General features: G+C 42.6%; 1 protein-coding gene and 1 non-coding gene across 2 annotated transcripts in view; one reads left to right on the top strand and one right to left on the bottom strand.

The window, feature by feature from the left end:
- syt1a (synaptotagmin Ia) overlaps positions 1–5,970 on the bottom strand; it is a 167,492-nt gene extending 161,522 nt beyond the window's left edge. Inside the window, exon 1 of the mRNA XM_044020704.1 lies at positions 5,697–5,970. The gene's annotated coding sequence lies outside the window, so the exon portion shown is untranslated. The remainder of the gene's footprint in view (positions 1–5,696) is intronic.
- Positions 5,971–13,642: 7,672 nt separating this feature from the next.
- On the top strand, positions 13,643–13,713 carry trnae-uuc. The gene has a single exon. It is a non-coding gene; the product is annotated as a tRNA-Glu (tRNA).
- The last annotated feature ends 1,575 nt before the right edge of the window (positions 13,714–15,288 follow it).

Genomic DNA, 15,288 nt, shown 5'->3' with positions numbered 1-15,288 from the left:
CATGGATCTTGCTGACAAATGATTCTGGTTACTACTGAAATTACACAGAAGGTGAGGTCAGTTGCATCCTGGGAAACTCCCATTTGTCTTCAGGGCTGCGTGGATGTGCACGAGTGTGTTCAGTTACAGTGACTGAAAAAGAAAGGATGTCAGATTTCTTCTTGCATTATTACATTCATGAAACATTGAATATATGTTCTCCAGGGTTCTCTTTCCCCCCCCCTCTGCCCTTCAGTAATAATTTATCCACTCTTTCCTGGGGCAAAGGGGATGTTTCACCCACTATGTACAGGCAAAGCTGGGGGCTCAGGGAGACAGACATGGAGCACACGGGGCAGGGCTCGTGTCCCTTCAGCGGTACCACACAGCCAGGTGGTATTAATGTCTAATAACTTCCCACGTACAGCACCTTCAGGCATCGGCAGGAGAAAATGCTACAGGTCGATGGCGCGTTTTTTACCAGCTTTAAGAACGATTCAGGATATTAAAAAATTGTAGGAGGGCAAAAGCAATTTCCTCTAAAAGGGGATTTTAAAATTACAGCTCTCGGACTGGGGGTAAGTTTTTGCTGTAAAATAATTTTCTCATTCTTGCCGTCACAATGAAACCCCTTCTTCTTCCCTCTGCGGCCGCTATCGTTTTATACGTGTTCACTGTAAGATAACGTCCTTTAATGAAAATCTCTGACAGACGGCCATGACGAAAGGCATGAAATACAATCTCTTAAATACGTTCCTGACACACAGTGGTGGATGCACATGGAGAAATGGATTTTTTTTTTTTTAAATGAATGAATGAAATCCCATATACACTTAGAAAGACAACCCTGAATGAAGTCATTGTCACAGTAATTTACTTCATTCTGAATTCATTCACTCTGTGTATTTCACTCAGCGCACTGTAGCTGAATTTGCCTCATTCAACACGGGCTTGTTATTTTTACCGGCTCCATTAGACATTGTTCAGGCTGTGGCAGTGATTCTTTTTCCACTCGCTGCCATCGAGCGCCGATTGTTTTGACTGTGGCGACGCTGATAAATATGTATTTAAACGCAGTGGCAAACAGCTGGAAGAATGAGGGCTTTTGTTGCCGAGCGAACAATGCTTTGGTCTCCCTCTCTCTCTCCTCCGCACAAATAAAAACACCCTTTAAGCTTGGTTCTATTGTGAGCCAAAGGTGCGACTTGTGCTTTGGTGAATTCAGCAGCTTTACACCAACGCGATGGGAGTTTGAGGCTGAACATGATCTGAAAAGCTCTTCCCTCCCTTCATTCATTCATTTATTCGCTAAATCCCAGCTGACAATAAACCTATGCATGTTTTTGGACAGTGGGAAGGAAGCTGGAGAACCCCCATGAAAACCCACACACACACGGAAGGAGCATGCAAACTCCATGCAGAAAGGCCTGTGTTTTCCCACCGGGTCGCAAACCCGGGACTTTCAACAACACCAGTAACCACTACGCCAACCGTGTGGCCCTTTTTCTTGCTTCTCTGGTGCCAAATGACTGGATTGTGTCGTGTTGAACGACGTGCTTATGTTTGAGAGTTTTCTTGAGTTCTGTACGTCACCTGTCAATGTTAGGCCTAAGGCGACGCGGATACCAGTTAGCCGAGCAACAAAAACCTTCCCCGATTAGTGCACTTTTACGTTTCCAAGTCCAAAAAGAGGTAGCGCTCACACACACTTACTCCATTACAACCAAAACAACCAAGTTATTTGAGGATCTTCGTCAGGAGAGACTTTTACTTATACACATGACAGAAGTTGGCGTGGTGTTGGCTAATATTTTGGCAGATGTAAATGGACACAGAGACATGACGGTCTTATTATTATTCACCAGGCTTATTTTGGTTCTAGTGCTGCTCCTGTTGGAATAAATCCAGCTTGTTTGGATTTGCGGCTCTCAAGTGTCGTACTCGAGATTCATTTTTATACTTTAAATTGAACACGGCTACTTTTAAGAGTGTGTGGGAAAACAACGATCGGAAGAAATTAAAAATGTTTATGTCCGAAGTACGCACGCTAGAGACACGGCTCATTTGCGACACGCCATTGGAGAAAATGATCTCGCTGTGTTGCCTGCCCCCTCTGGCTCGCTTAATGGGTAACGCTCAGTTTTTCCCATTTGCGAGAGAACATAAACAGCTAATGGAGAAGTGTTTACCGCCATGTTTACTTGGAGGAATGAACACATCAGGGAACTAGAAATTTGAATTTCACACTTAATGAAAAAACTATTTGATGAACTTTCTGAATCATTTTCTTTTGGGGGAACACCAATGACGGACTGGGTTGTTTTGCTCATTCAAATCCAGTTCGACTGTATTATAGATTAGTTTTTGACGATGTGTTACGTTAACTGTATATATGACGTATTGTAGCAGCAGAAGTGCGACGGAACCTTAAAATTTATAAAAAGGTCACTCCTGCAGTACATCACCAAACTATTATTCACCCCGTTTTTCGACACCAACGTGGATTATGACGATGATGTGGAACGAGGATGACCGAGAACACAACTAGACGGCGGAAATCTCACAGCTGTCACTGACTCCCACCACCAAATGGCCACACAAGGTCAAATCGCATGCAATTCTATTAATATCCCTCCATTATGTATGACTAACTATTGGCAGCGGACATAAACACCAGCCTCGTTATCTTCACTGTTCACTTCTCACCCCCTCATGTCCCTCCATCTTCTAATAAATCCGAGGCAGATGCCCTTTTATCCTGAAGGCCTTTTTAAAAAAAGTTCACTCAGCACTGTTTGGACATCAGACTCAGGTCTTGCGGGTGTTATTTTTTTTTATCATTAATAGCACATTTAATAAAGCTGATGACTGTGGCGACAAAAAGTAGCCTAAATCGGCAACGTGTGCCGACGGCATCACGGCACTGTGTTCGACTTGTGCTGTGGTAATAATTACCAACATGAAAATGTGATTACATTTCATATTATGCTTCACTATGAGGGACTAATGGAGCTACTCGTGACGAGCCAAGGCCAGAAAGAAACAATGGGGAGGACGAAGATAATCACAGCACAGAGATTCACTGTAACGTTAACGCTGCAACAATTATTCAATTAACTGAATTTTGACTGGCTATTCAGAATCAGAAGGAAATAGTTTTATTGTATTTATTTATTGTTGAATACATTTGTTGTTGTATTCAATGAATCACCAACCATTTCGATCATTTACTATTGGGTTACAGGTGCTTACACTTTTTCTACACCACCATTAATTGTAAAAAATGTTTTTCTTTAAACTGAATGTCCTTCATTTGTGGACAAAACAAGGTATTTGAGGACATCCATTCCTTTATTTGGAGGTTTGGAAAACCCCAATGATTTTGCAGGTCTAGATAACATGATTTAGAGTTAACTGGTGGTTAATAAACCAATGTAGGATTTATTTTTACATTCTTAGTCAAATGTAGGGGTGGGAATCACAGGGAACCTCACGATAAGACATGATACATGGTCCATGATACCAATAATATCACCATACAACGATTCTTTGATAATCAATATATTGCGAGACAATCGTATAGCGATACATAGCGATCTAACCGTAGAAAACAAAACGCCCATGAAAGGTTAAAAGTGCAGGTTTTTCTCAATGTATTCACAACATAGAGAGCAAAAGTCATAAAGTATATGTATTGAACGTGGATGGAGCATCTCTTAACGTAGCTTTGTCCACTGTAAACTCCCTCTTCTTTGGCCCAAGATCATTTGTGCGACGTCCTGTGATTGAAACTGGCAGGGACTGTTTACTTTAGAGCCCCTTAATTCATTGATTACAATATCAATATTTGCCCCTGAGGTATCGATTATTATATTACATGAGGAAGGAAAGACGATATATCACTGACATTTTGACCCACTGCTAGTCATTTGGCAGATATTCTTTTCCAAATTGGCTCAGCCATCAAGAGTAACTTGGGGTCAAGAAGTGTGTTGCCCTGGGTCACCTCTGCATGTAGAGACAACAGAGCCAGGGAACTCAAATCCACGACCTTGTGTTTGAAAGGCTACACGCTCTACAGATGAGCCGCAACTGCACCGCGTTCCATTCAGGAAGTGCAAAACTGTACAATCCGGTGTTGAGGTCTCATTTTTATTTTCCCAAGCACAACAACTTTTAATGTCACAAAACACAAATGGAAAAATGCCTTGTGGGTGTTTTTCAAAAAGAAAAAAAAAAAGCCACTGCCAGCCCACAGTCCACACTGAATCCATCAGCGCGGTGCAGGAAACAGCCTCAGCTTGTCTGATTCAGTTAGTGCTTATGAAATGGAGCATCTGCAGAAGCTCCCAGAGAGTATGTAAACATAAGCTCTGCCTTGGGAAATGAGCTGAGGGGGCATTTAGATTTGGGTAGTGGGTGCATTAAGCATCTCTCTCTCTCTCTCTCTCCCTTCCCCGTCACCTGGTAACAGTTTGACACACAGGAGCTAATGTATCCAAGCAATGGGATAAACAGCAACACCTGAGCAACCCTGACCCCCCCTCTCCCTACCACCCTCTGTTGCCTCCTCTCCCTTCTCCCGCTGCCTCCAGAGATATTAGGTAATCCTGGAGCAGACGAGAGGTGATAGGCCGGCCCATCTTTCAATGATGCCATATTTGTCAGGGAATCGCGGCGGACAGGCTTGACGTGTTTGCCGAGAGAGCCAGGACAGATCTACTCTGTGTGCGCTCAGCAGAAGCGAGTCGCCCCGCTCTCTAAGCTGAACCTGTGGAAGGTGATAAGCCTCTGAATTTACAGCAAGGGGGGGGTTCCCATCAATCACAACAACAGCACTGATATTAGGCAACATATAGAACTCGAGTCACTTCTCAGCTCACCCATAAAAGAGTCAAGCATAAAAGACAGTGACTATGAAAAGGAATTAATTATCACATCACTCTTGATTTTACACCAGAGGAAGGTACAAAAAGCATGCGGGAGAAAAGTCACACACACACACACACACACACACACACACACACACACAGAGAGGGAGAGAAAGATGTCTTGTTCCCTTTTCAAATGAAATTACAGCTCATTTCCAGATCAATAGCTTCCCTCTTTCCTCCCCAGCACAAGATAAACCCATCACAACTGAAAGATGGAGGAGTGGAAGAGAAAAAAGAAAGAAAGAAAAAAAACAGGGCACCACAGTGGGCCCATTTTTATCTGATGGAGAGAGGTGAACAGAGGGATTAGCTGCCATGGGATGAAACCAGCGCTTCGTCTTCCGTCTCCATTCCCCTCCCTTCGTTCGTTTTCCCTCTACGCCCACTCATCCACACTGTGGTCTCCCCTCGCAACCATGAGAGAGCGAGAGAGAGAGAGAGAGAGAGAGAGAGAGACACACTCTATACGTTGTAGCCGATCTGTCTTTCTATCTCTCCGTTGCCAGCTGTGCTTACACACCCTGCCAACAATCCGGCAGGAACAAATGAACGTTTGCCCGCGCATGGCAGTGAAAATGGGCGCCAAAAAAAAAAAAATGGTGTCGTGGAGTTGTAGCCAAAGAAGTGTAGTTCCCTTCAAAGCATCCACCCTTCCTCTGACGGTGACACAGAGACACCGATGCAATCGACACACAACTGATAAAAATCACAAAGCAACACCTGGATTTTTTTTCTTTTTCCTTTCTTTATAACTTGTGGAAAAGCCAAAGAGGAAACTCTTACCTGGCAACAACAGCACACCTTCAGCTTGAAATTAGCTCGCCCCTGACAAGGATGCGCGCTCCTCTGGAGTAGGAGAGAGGAGTCGTGGGAACAGTGTGTATGTGCTTTGAGAGTGAGTGTGATGGTGGCAGAGAGAAAGAGAGAAAGTGAGAGGTGGAGTCTTGCTTGGAGGAGAGAGGGTGGAGGAGACAAAGAGGGCTGGATGATCAGGATGATGATGACTCTGCTTGCCGTCTGTACAGCCAGTCTAGTGGGAGCAGTGTGGATGGCGCTAGATCATCTCCCGTTCAAATGTGCGAGGTGGATACACCTCGTGCAAGAAAGCCCGGGGCAGAGAACAGCAGGAGGAGGAGGAGGAGGAGGAGGAGGAGGAGGAAGTGTGTGTGTGTGTGAGAGAGAGAGATACCCAGTGCCAGCATCGTCACGCAGCACTTCCAAGGAATCCCTCCAGTAAGAGCGGCACAGCATCCCTGAGTCCTTGGCTGCGATTGGCTGAGCGGCCGGGAGACGGCGAGGACAGCGGACAACATTGTGTAAACTAAGTTGACCCTTTCCACACATTAACATGTTTCTTAGCCCCTCTGGGCTCATGTCACCTTCAAGGACACTTGGTAAAAAAATAAATAAATAAATCCTCTCCCTAAGGACTCCGTGTGAGCCACGGCTTGTCCTTGCACACGTGAACAAACACACCGACGCAGACAGAACTTGATGCCATGAAAGGAGGATGATTTCCCCAGAGAAAAGGTCGAGTCACACAAACGTCTACGAGGACAATCTTCAGAGAGCGGTTGTCACACTGAGCTAAAACCAATGCTGAGGTTAGACTGAATGTCAAGTGTAGACAAGTTTTCACGTTATCCATCCAACCCATAGACCATTAATTACTAAAAGTGGGTAATACAACGTGGTTACACCACCTCAGAGCACTAAACAACATTTCATTGCAATTAGCTGTGATTTTACCTGCGGCTGCTGACATCGCCTTGGAAGTTTTACCGGCGTTTCATAGTCCAGACACTCCTCTGGTACTGCATGACCTTCTGGAGATCTTCTGGATGATCTTCTGTACGTCTTCTGGATGATCTTCTGGATGATCTTCTGTCAACAAAGTGAAACAAACAGAGATAGAATCAAGGCTTTCAAGACACGAGATAAGCGTTTCCTTGAGGAGGAAGAGGGTATATGTTCTTATAAAAAAATACCCTTTCCATTAAAACCTTTTGCAAAAACCAACTGTTAATACAACAACAAACTGCACACCCGTTCTTCTAAAGTCATATTATTCTGCAAAGTTGTCCTTCTTGCTACGTAAAGCTAGCCAACTACTGACCAGAAATGCTGGAAGCCAAAAATAAGGTCTACACAGAAGCTCCTCTGGTTCTCCCAAAGACGCAAATGTAGCCATAATAACATACTGTATAAACACCAGAATGTGACTCTTCTGGCATTAAAAAGAAGTCCATATGAACGAAAGTCTATGGGGAAATGAGTGTATACTTCTCCATTGGTTTATAAAGCCAGTAAACATTTTCCTCAGGAGTTAATGTCTCAATTACTAGTTTCAATTCTTCTGCAGCAGAACGTGTCAAATGTACACAAAGACCTCCATAATCCATATTTACATAAATCTGTCAACCATAGGGTCCATTTAAAAGCTAAAACCATTAATGAGATGCAAAAGGGAAATCTGAACAATTACCATGCCATCACAACTGGACACACTCCATTTGCTGATGATGATCATGTGATGATAAAAAGCTGGAGAACATTGACCCTGTTGAGATGTTTTCTTAAAGTCTATTCTAGATCATATTGGCGGGGCGAGGGGATTATATTCTCCACTGCGATGCAGCTGCTCCAGGCGACAGACAATTGATTGGACTGAAGCTATGCTCGACTTGACTCTGACAAAGCAGTGTTTATTTTGATTGAAAGACATTAGCACGTTAGTGAAGTCGAGCTGAACGGTTAATCCTTTTTCAAATTAAGAGCACAATTTGAAACAATGCCATTAGCAGAGGCTGCAGCTTACTGCAAATGGTGCCATATTTCACCGTCAGAAACTGTTTATGGCAAAGTTTTATGAATTACTTATTGTAATTATTCAATTTTTGTTAACGACAATCCACTTTGCGTTTTGATGTTAAATAAAACTTTTGGGGGAAAAAAAAAGTCAAACCTGTCCTGTCAACACTCTGGCTGTGGTTTGGACAGTGATTACTGGCCTTAATGGCTGTTTGTCTTGATATAAAAAGAGCTCATTGGTTGTGGCGGGCCTCCACTGGCACACCAACACCGTCAACAGCAGGAACACCAGCTGTGTCCTCTCTGGTCCTGTTCAGAAATAGCTTGGCTCCAGTCGCGTCCCTGGCCCTGTCCCAGTTAGCGCCGCTGCCACCAGGCAGGCAGGCCGGCCCTGCTCCACTCTCCTGGCTCAGAGTTCCTGCTTCCTGGAGGACAGAGGTGTCTACAAGGCCTGGAAACAATGAGGCAGTGAAGATGGCCGACCCTTCGCTGTACAAACGGCGTCCTCTGCCATTGAGTCTCTCACTTAATGAGCTCAGAACAAAATCAAAGTGACAATATTAATAGTGTGATTGGGGCAAATAATTACAAGGTCAATAAAAAAGGACAGATTGAGTCCCTTCCCTCGTCTTCCAACACACAGTTCAGCAGATAACTGATTACTGCTTGGCTCAGCAAGAGACAATATGGGGCCAGACATAGCGTAGGTGTCGATCGATAGAATCCACTTCAACATTTAAGAGTGCGCACTGAGAAGACTGCAATACAACCATGGTTGGAAACCCCTTAAAGATAGACCCAATGACACCAACTTCCTTTAGTTCAGTTTGGGCCCCTCAGTCCCCTTTTTGGGCCCCTCAAAGTTCCTTGAAACGTCCCTTGAAAGGTCAGTATTTATCTTCCAGTGAATGGTCTTATCTTATTTTATCTTCTTCTTGTCCCTAAATCTTTTTTTTTAATCTCTCTAAATTGCCAATCTAATCCAAATGTTATTTTTCTCCTCATCTATATTTTCATTTCCCTTGTCTGTGTGTCAATTCAGGAGAAGGACACTAGATTTACTAGATTTCTAATTTTCATTTGTATGTTTGAACTTGTTTACATATTTTGAGTGAGTTATTTTTGAACTTTTATTGCATGTTTGTTAAGAGCTTTCATCTGCTCTCAATCATATGCTTACTTCTGATAAATCCAAATGAATAGAAGCACCATTCATTGATATTTCCCCTTTTTTTCTCCTTGTTTACGTATTTTTTTTATTGTTAGCCAACTGTGTGCACCATTACAAAGTCTACATAATGCTAATTCCATCCTAATTATTAAGTCCAACAAAAAGTGAAAGTTTTAGTGTCCAGTTGAACTTATTCCCACATTATAAAACGTCATAAAAGTCTTAGGCTGTTATCAAACGGTCGGTTGCTTTTAATCCGTATTCTTCCGATGCATTAGTCACCCGAACCTGGCTGTGGGGATCAAAACAACCCCAATCATCTTCCTGCTGCCGTGATTCATGGAGGCAGAGGTTTGCTCTGCTCCGACTGTCTGCACACATGGTGCCGCAGGAAGAGCCCGGTGTTCCTCTCCCTTGTTTACAGATCGACAGCATCTCTGGGGGGAAAAGGGGGCAACAGCCTGTGACAGGCTGACGGATGATGTGACACTTGTGAACCGCTGTGTCATCTCTGCATCGGCGTTCACCCTTCCATCACCCACTCACCTCAGGGGGAGGATGAGGAAGGGGAAGTACACTTTGTTATGAATGTAGATCAAGCTTTAGAGTTGCATTTCTCCTCCAAACCACTTATCCCAAATGGGAAATGAAAACGGCTGATGGCTAAATAAATAGTGAGGAACTGTCAGCTGTCTCTGAGTTGAGTTGTTCGCGGCCACATGACGAGGCTGCAGAAGATGATGCTGCTCGGGAGCATGGACGTGTAGACGCGACGGCTGACAAGTAGAGGTTAAAGGGACACGGACATGCAAGATGAATCTGCATAGGAGACGAGCGAGCGAGCCCCAAAATTATACGTCTCAAAATGTCATTGGAGTTGCAGCCCCTTCGAGACGGATTTCCAACTCAGACAGTTGGAGTAACCTCGCAAAACCCGACGTACGATAATGAGGCGGCTTCCACTACCATCAAGAGTAAAAACACTTTCCTGCTTTTACTGTTAATTGGACTTCTGTCTTCGTTGTTTACCATCGAGACGGATGCGAAAATAATACTGTTCAATTTGTAATCCCTGGATGATATTGCTAACAATGGCTAGCCCGATATACATTTGCATCCATGTTTTTTCCCCCAACTTCTGAACTGAAAGATCACTCCCCGTACAAACGTCCAAGTTCTGATGTCAACGAATCACCACCACAGCCTCGATCTACAAGACTCATAACATGTGCACGTGTAACTCTGCTCTAGCTGCCTTGACCTTGGTCTTTCAAAACCTTTGGCTGCCCAAATCTAATCAGATCATCTGTATTTGTTCTCTAATACTACAAATAGTTTGAATTAACTGATTCTAATGATTCAGTTACACTGAAAACAACTGCTTTACAAGACACTAGTCACTCGTTTGTGTTTGTGTGTCGCGTGTAAAGCGAAGTCGCGGCAGTTTCATGCAGCTGTGCAGTGATGACTCAGCCCATGTTGAGTAGGTACTATTTTGTAGTGGAAAACCAACCTGAACCATGCCATGCCGAGGCAAGGCGAGGCGAGGCGGGACCTTCGGTGAACAAATGTGATGAATTCATGTTGAAGAAAAAACATAATTTTACTGGCGAGCCCACCTCAACCTTGATAATGGACCTTCAGACACAGACATTTAATCAGTTTTTCCATTTATCCAAGTGCCAATTTTAAAGAAATGACTTCAATATGGTCTGTAGATACTGCATTTAAAAAAAAAAGAAGAAAAAAAACGTGTGTGAGGCCACTGTGATTTTTGACATTCAGCCACAAAGATTTGATCAGACTATTCATGAAATGTGTGTTGAAGGAATTCTATCGAGATAGTGATTAAAGACGGACAGACTCTCATAATGTTTCTGGTCCACAGGCGCTAAGCCTTGGAAATATTTCTTTAAAATGTTACAGGCAATATTTAATTAAAACTTGGTTTGGTCAATGAGTGACATGAGTAAAACTCAATTGGTTTCTCGATAAGGCCGTCAGCGTAATAGGGCTGTTAGAATTTAAATTAAGAGCTTACACTCTTGGGCACGTCCTACCAATTTCCCAGATCTGTAAAGCGAGGAAAACAGCTCTAAGTAATGTTTTGTGTGCCACTGGATGGACGGACTAATCGCCTTAGATCGTCATCTCTCAAAACCCTCCAACTCCAACCGCGCGGTTCCGTGAGAGACGGCAATTAGGGAGGCGCTGGGCTCAGATTCGACACTGAATTACATTTTTTTTGTATCATTAATCTCACCTGCACAAAAAAGTGCAGCCGATCTATATCTGTCTTCTAGAAACAGTTCATCATGTGGAATCTCAGGTTTTGTCAAGTCGTTGCAGTTTTTAGTGACTATTTTCGGAAATAAACACAAAGATGCTCCTCATGGTCAACATTAAGGCTGCAACGATTAAACGATGAATCCATTACTTAATGTTTTTTGCTCTATATAAGAAAGAACTCAAACTCGAAATAAAACTAATGTTGGTTTGTGGACAAAAAAAAGGCATTTGAGAACATCATCATTTCAAGGTTTGATCGACATTTTCCTTTCTTTGGGCCAAACAAGTAATCGATTAATTGAGAAAATAACTGACGGACAAATTATTCCTTTACATGGTAATCAGTTATAAATATTTGTGTATATATATATATATATGTATGTTGTGTTGAGTTTTGCCACAGTCGTCGGTCGATATAAATGACTAAAAGAAATTAAAATCTATGAACTCACAAGCGTCAAAAACGCAGGTAATACAAGCGCGTTCATTTGGATAATTGATTGAACCGATGAAGCCTTTTTTGTGTCGTCAATTATATAAATGTTTTTTTACCTTTATTGACACCGTTATCCACCTTAAATAATGTGGAAAAACTTTATAGAGGAAGATCCTGTAATGTTTCCCCACCACTGAGTCTGCTAATGGTTTCTATTGTTATGGTAAAATTGAGTTCAGAAGATTAATTTGAGAGCTTAGACATGGTGAGGTAGGTAAATTCTCTACACCAAGTATAGCGAGCTGTGATATTATGGTTCGTCAAACAAGCAGAGGAGGGTATATTTAAAAGGAAAAGTGTATTAGCAGCAAGACTATCCGACCTGATTGAGGGAGCGTTTATGTGTATACAGCGGCAGCGCAGGGGTGGACGGGGATAAGAAGCTGAACAGCCAGGGTTTTTTTCAAGCTGTAGAATTCACTTCGGAAAGGTTTGGTGGATGGCTCTCTGTGTTCTTAGTGAAACTCCGACCCGTTTCCAACTTTACTAGCACAATGTTGTCGCTGCCGCCGTCTGTTGTGACAAAAAATCAAATCACTTTTTTTAAAAGGGAGTCATGTGGCACTGGCGGACTTAATCACCATTGTTAGTTCATGGATGTTTCACTTTGAATTTGTATAGTTATTCAAACATTATAAAATAACTCAAAAAATATGTAGTATGCAAATAACAACATATAAATGATCGCAAAGGTTGTTTTGAATTAACTAATTAAGGCTGTATTTTCTTGATTCATTAGTTTGTTTGGCCCAAAAAATGTAAAATCTCTAAATGATGATGACGTTCTCAAGAGTCTTGTTTTGTGCACAAACCAAAACGATTCAAATTCAATGATTTCTTTATGATTTCGTTATAGCAGAGCAAAGAAAGTGGAAAATATTACCAACAAAGAAGCTGCAACATCGGAGAGCTTGTCTTTAAATTAATAAAGAAAACACTCGATTATCAAAATAGTTCAATGCCAATGTTTAAAAAAGGTGATGGATGAAGATGATGTACAAATCTGTAAGTTTCTAACAAAACTATAAAAATCTGTTAAAGTCGACACGATGTGAACAGCTATGGCGTTATGTCCTTTAACTTCAAGGCTCGTCAGAGCAATACTGATCCTCTCAGAAGGTCATTCTGGGAGAAAGTGAGCCATTTCCTCTTATCTGTACATCCAGGTTTCCCAACCAGCCTTATCGTCTCTCCACTTTCCCCTGGAGATGTTTGGGCATCGAAGCCTCCACAGCAACATCAACAAATCACATGATCACACATCGACCCGTCTGTCATTCCCCTCGCTTTCAGGTGTGTTGATAAATGGGACTACCACGTCCGCCTGAGAGCACATCATCCTGTTACAGGAGACCAAAAATGGCGGCCTATGTGCCTCCCAGTGACGGTATCGCCAACTCCACATACAGTACAGCTGCCTTAAAGGTAAATACGTAATCTGGCTAGTGGGTACACCTTGGTTCAATAGCCTATGAAATGACCCTTCAGATCATGAGATATTTTCCGTGCTCACCCGAGGGCAAACAGATCCTGTCCCCACGAGGAATAAATCAATGCACATTGGTGTGTGGATTTCATACAACATGTTATGAGAGGGGAAAGAACGGGTTTGTGCCTTCAAGTCCTACAAAGACGTGGTCTCATATCTTATTCAAGGTCACGGTCAATGCAAAAGGAATAAACAGTCTATATATCTTTGTCATCAGGGCGTCTTTGTTGCGTTAATTACAGAGGCGGTTCATTGATGCAAAACTAATTTATAATCTCAGCTCTGCCACACACACACCACACTCCTGTAACCTTAATATTCAAACAGAAAACTTTTTTTTTTCTTGTACAACCAACATCTATGATCTGACTGGCATTGGTTCCATTTTAGAAATCAACCAATATGGGGTTTTTTTTCCCCCGCGATGGCTGATGGCTGATTTTTAGCCTGAATGACCTGTCTACCAAATAAGGTCCCATATGGTCTAGCGGTTAGGATTCTGGTTTTCACCCAGGCGGCCCGGGTTCGACTCCCGGTATGGGAACACCCATTTTGAGGGCAGCCCATGGCCAAGTGGAAAGGAAACTTGAACTGTAGTTTCCAGTTTAAGTCCCGCCAGGTCAAAAAAAAGGGCCATGGCTGCACACTGCTCCTAATTCTAGGAAGGTTTCTAGAAGAGGATGGATTAAATTATGATAAAAGGTTTCATTTTATAATTTACCTCCATTCCATTTCCATTCCACGGTTTAGTTTTCAGACTTGGCTTGTCCAGTCATGCAGCCTGTGAGAGTCTTCCTCCTGTGACTGACCTTTGTAAGAAAGTTAAGAAAGAGATATCCAGTGAGATCCATCAATTTGTCAACTTGTATGCATTTATACATGAGTTGCAACTCGTGTCATCAATCAAGTTCTTTCTCTTGTGGATAACCCTATAGTTTTGCAAGATCGAGGTGTCAGAGAAAACAAAATTGGTATTTTCAGTTAAAAAATATCTCACACTCACTTTGTCAATCAGAATTTAATTCATTCAGAAAATCCGTGAAGAAACCGACCCACACTCCATTAAAGCCAAGATGTTTAGCCACATAAACCTTGACCATGACATTTGTACCAACACCACATTTCCTACAAAGGAAGTAACCAATTAATTCACTTTTATTTTTGGCTCAGGCAGCAAAGAGGCAAACCACCTCAACTCTAACTCAAGGTCAATTCCTGCCCATCTGTCACTCCAAATAATGTCAAGCACTCCTCTAGACTAATTCATGTCTCTACTGTAACTGAGTCTAGTTTTGGCAGATCCCCAGAGAGGAGGCTGTACGAGGATCTTATTCTCCTGCTGCAATGGACACAAAAAAGGCAAATAAAGACATCAATTTTAACCAATACGCCAATGGAAAACCAACATGTGAGGCGTCTTTTGTTTACCCAGCCTTCTAAGGTTACAGCAAGACTAATTTTCCACACATCTCTCCACAAGTCAATTAGCCGACATGTGTGTAGGTAGGAGCGGATGCGGCACCTGACAGATACCACGCAAAGGCTGCACCGCTGCAAATTATGCTGTCACGAGATTTTGTGATATCGCATTGTTCCAAGATCAAATCATCGAAATCCGCTCTCTGTTGCGCCGCAGCCATCGCTGTGATAGTGATTTACTACGTATCGTGTCATTTTCCCTCCAGCGGGCCTATTCTTAGCCCCGGTATCATCTTCATCATGTGTTGGGAGGAACGGAGGGAGGGTTTATTTTTAGTCGCGGCTGTCACGTGATGTCAGAGAGTGGAGTCTCACAGCTGTTTTGCTACTGGTACAACATGTTACAGATCCACAGCTTCTGGTCTGGAACACGCGGACAGCGTTCCTGAAGATCAGAGAGTGTATCGATAACGTCGGCCTTAATAATTCACACACATGGATCTACACGTGCAGCCAAGGTTTCACAGAGAACAAATGGTTGTGAAAATGATTATTCTGTTATTATTTTTGTTTTTCCAGCACATACTGCCATGCTCAGTTCCCTCTCCTTTTCTCAAGCCTTTCCCATCTACTGAGCTAGATTTTACTTTTATTTTTAAACGCTGTGTGGAGACAGAAATTTGAGCTTTGACTCCAATTT

The sequence above is a fragment of the Solea senegalensis genome, linkage group LG3 (assembly GCF_019176455.1).
Source record: "Solea senegalensis isolate Sse05_10M linkage group LG3, IFAPA_SoseM_1, whole genome shotgun sequence".
Classification (NCBI taxonomy): Eukaryota; Metazoa; Chordata; class Actinopteri; order Pleuronectiformes; family Soleidae; genus Solea; species Solea senegalensis.
This window is presented reverse-complemented; position numbering and strand designations above follow the sequence as displayed.